General features: G+C 40.7%; 1 non-coding gene across 1 annotated transcript; it reads right to left on the bottom strand.

The window, feature by feature from the left end:
- Positions 1-3,575: 3,575 nt before the first annotated feature.
- Positions 3,576-3,681, bottom strand: LOC138807740 (U6 spliceosomal RNA). Its single transcript, XR_011366257.1, has one exon. It is a non-coding gene; the product is annotated as a U6 spliceosomal RNA (small nuclear RNA).
- Positions 3,682-4,110: the final 429 nt, after the last annotated feature.

Raw genomic sequence — 4,110 nt, 5'->3', positions numbered from 1 at the left:
CCCTGGAAAGGAAGGGCCACCCAGGACCCCGGACCCTGGGCCACAGGATTTGCTTCCCCAAGTGTATCTGGTAAATCTGGCCCTTGGAATGGTATCCATGGGAAGCTAAAGATCTAAAAGAGCTCCACAAGGCAGTGGTGGAGGATGGTCCAAACTCTTCTTGGGCCCAGACTTTATTACAGGACATTGCTTATCACCCATGTGTCCCCAAGGACTGGCTGGATGTGGCCAAAGCCTTCCTCACTTGTTCTCAGTTTATTAAATGGTGAGCTTTCTTTAAGGAGGAATGCAGAGTGCAAGTGGAGAATAACTGGCAGGCTCAATCTGTGATACCTATTACTTATACCATGTTAAAAGGGATGGGGAGTGGTACTCCACTGGCATCCAACATGCCGCAATACCTGGCCCATACCGTGACCAGGTGATGCAGGCAGGACTTGCCACATGGTTCAAACTGGATGATGGGCCCACTGAGTCCCTCATAGCACGAGTTACACAAAAACCTGGTGAGCCTCTAGTTGAGTTTGTAGATGGAGTTGAACAGAGTATTAACCACAAGCTGCCAGCAGGGAACCTCCAAGATCAGTTTGTAAAGCTGCTGGTCTGGGAAGAGATGAATGCAGACCACCACATGGCCTGCATGGGATTGAGAGAGTGTTTTCTGAGAAGATGGCTGGTGGCCTCACAGGATGTGGGAATGCAACAGCACCAGTCCCAATCATAAGCTTTAGCTTTACATGCTCAGACATCTGCAATGACTGTGGCTATTACTCAGGCACTGGCAGCCCAGGGCCAAGGAACCCCAAGACCATCGGGGAGAGGGACTTGTTTTAAATGTGGGCAGGAGAGGCACTTTAAGAGGGACTATTCACAACAATCCTCTGCCAACTGGCCCGAGGGGTCCTAACCTCCCCCTACACCCTGACCCAGGGGCACTAAGGGATACCATTGGAAAAAGAATTGTGGATCCAAGTTTGATTTAGATAGGAAGCCCTACCTGGGTGGAGTGGTGGCCATTGATAAAACCTAAACTTGTAGCCCTCCACCTTCTGGTGGAGATAATCCTTGGGTACATATGCCCTTCTATGAGTCCTTGGAACACACCCATATTTGTTATTCAAAAGGCCTCTGGGGCTAGGTGTATGCTCCAAGATCTATGAAAGGTAAATGAACGGATGGAGCTAGTAGGCATCCCTAAGAGGTATGCCCTGGACTCCTGCTATACCTTCAGAATATACCTCGGTGTGATTGATATTAAAGATTGTTTTTTTCAATCCTCCTGCATCCGGATGACTGCAAAAAGTTTGCTTTCTCCATCCCTTCTCTTAAGTTTTCCCTGACTGATTGGAGGTTTGAATGGACGGTGCTGCCAGAGGGAATGGCAAATAACCTGGCCTTTTGCCAACAATACTTCGCCACACTTCTAGGGCCTGTGTTGGGTTCAGATACCTCCCTTGTGTTTGCCTACCCGGATGATATAATCGTGGGGCACCAAGACCTAGGACACCTGGAGGGCCTTCTGGCCCAGATTCGCACCATATTAAGAAAGGAGGGCTTCACCATAGCACTCAATATGATTCAAAAGTTACCTCCTTTTAAGGTGCTCTGGTTCCACCTTACCTTGACTCAGGACAGTCTCCTTAAGCCTTTGCTGGATATTCCAACCTCTCTGACCTTAACCCAACTTCAGAGCCTTTTAGGGGAAATCAATTGGCTGTTGCCATGGGTGCCTGTCCCTAAAGATAGTGTGTGCCTTATTTGCCCTACTAAAAGGCAGGATGCACCAAAAAGTTATTACAATTACAGACAGCCATTGGGCAATATTTTTGCAGTTCCAAAAAGGCCTCGATGAAGTTTTCCTGAAGAGGAATTCTATTTTTGAGCCCATTTCCCTTTGGTGGTTTGGAGGTGTTACATTGATTTCTGCAGTTTTAATTCAAAGGGGGGAGCCATTAGAGTGGGTTCACACTCCCCTGGGGGCACACCTCAGGTATAATCTCAGGCAGATCAACTTGCAGATGCTATCGTCAAGGGAAGGACCCAAGCCCAAAGGCATTATGGCCTTGAGCTTCACTCCAATGTTTTTCTTTTGGGGATGGCAGACATCGAGCAGCTCACTTAAGCCAATGCCTCATCTTGCTCTCTCCTTAGAGGGTTTCTAGGCCAAATTGACTCCCACCACAACTGGTTCCTTTGATTTTTTTAAAATAAGAGTTGTAATAGTTATGAAGGAGTATCATAGTAATTTTGAATTGCATTTCTCTAATGACTTCTGTTCCCAAAGCTTAAGCCAGCATAGAAGTAGCATTAAACACAACTTTGTAAACCCACTGGCGATTTTCATGGATTTTGGAATACATGTCTATTCAGAATTTGTGCCCAGTTTTAAGCAAGTTTCTTGTTAATCTCATCTTTAATCTCTCTATACAAAATCAATAATTAATTCAATGTAGTAGAAAGGAAAAAATTAAGTATCTCCTAAAAATTTTCATTTTTCAATTACGTGACATTGCTTAAATCATTTTCTGTTTACACTTGAGATTATATAAATTAATTTATTTGGACCTTTTACAAGGTTATACGTATTTTATTTATTTTACATTGATTGATCTTTCCAAAGCCTGTGTGTTTAATTTTCCTTGGTGTATTTCAGTATCATGTAGCTCATATTTCAGAGTGAAGAATAAATGGAAGGAAGCAAACAAAAAAATACAGTTCCTCTCATCTGATGAAGCCTCTACAAGAATGAGGAAAGAGTTCATCCTTCTAAGGAGCTACGATAGGATATCAAAAAGTTAATTCATTCTAATAGGTCTTCATTATCTTTACAATGTAGCGTAAATGATTTAAAACGCAATATACTGCTCAGATACTTATATGTTTTATCAGGTTTGTATATTTTCATATGGATTTCACCTCAGTTGTAATTCCTTCATTATTCTGTCCCTGATATTTTTACACTATCAAGACATAAGATTACCAGTTTGATTTAGAGCATGAGAAATTATCCATCTGGCTTCCTTGGAAGCAGTGCATAGTCAATTGATAACATTATTTGTGGTTGCTCATTACATGTAATGGTTTCTGTAATACGTATCACATTCTACGTAGTATTTAAAAATCTGCTTTGTTAACAATATTATATGGATAAAATTGGGGGAATAAACTCTTCCATTTCAGAACACTTTTATATGTTTTTAGTTGTAAAAGTACTGTACAGAGGGGTCACAGTTACACACACACACACACACACACACACACACACACACACACACACACACACACATTTTCTTGATCCATTCATGTACTGAGGGGCATCGGGTTGGTTCCATATCTTACCTATGGTAAATAATGCTGCAATAAACATAGTTGTGCTTGTAGTTTTAGTATGGTCTTGTTTCTGATCATTTGGGTGAATGCCCAAAAGAAGGATTGCTGCGTCATAGAGGATCTCTATGTGGAATCTTTTGAAGAACCTCCATTCTGCTTTTCAAAGGAGTTGACAAGTTTACACTCTCACCAAGAATTCAGTAGTGTTTACTTCTGGCCACATTCCCTCCAGCGTCTGTCATTGTAAAAATATTGAACGCTTCAGGAATTTGTGTGTCATCCTTCGAAGGAGCTATGCTCATCATCTCTGTATCATTCCAGGTTTAGGGTATGTGCTGCCAAATTGAGCACAGAACTTTTTTTTATATATAAAGTGTAATTGATTTTCTTAAATTAGACACTTCAACAAAAAGTAAATGCAAAAGAATGGTCATGAAATATTTATTTCTTACATAAGCACATATTTAAGAAGAAACTCAAAATTGATATGTCAAAAACAAAGTATTACAAATATTTGTGGTTCAAGAGATGTGTAGAAGGAGGAGTTCAATTATTCTCTACAAGGCACCTGTCATAATGAACATTGCAGCAAATGTTAAGGTTGTTAAAGTTTTAATGCTTTAAATGGATTTAATTTTGGGAATTTGCTTAAATATGCCAAAATAGGGACTGTTTGGCAGGTCATAAAAATTTTCCATGAAGTAGTTAAGATTTATGGTAGCAGACATATATTACTAAGTATTTATATTTCAGAATTTATAGAAACTTTACTAATGAGAA

This window comes from Dipodomys merriami, unplaced genomic scaffold (assembly GCF_024711535.1).
Source record: "Dipodomys merriami isolate MVZ:Mamm:240054 unplaced genomic scaffold, mDipMer1.0.p SCAF_43, whole genome shotgun sequence".
In the NCBI taxonomy this organism is placed as follows: Eukaryota; Metazoa; Chordata; class Mammalia; order Rodentia; family Heteromyidae; genus Dipodomys; species Dipodomys merriami.
Note: the sequence above shows the minus strand (reverse complement) of the source record. Positions and strands in the feature narration are given on the sequence as shown.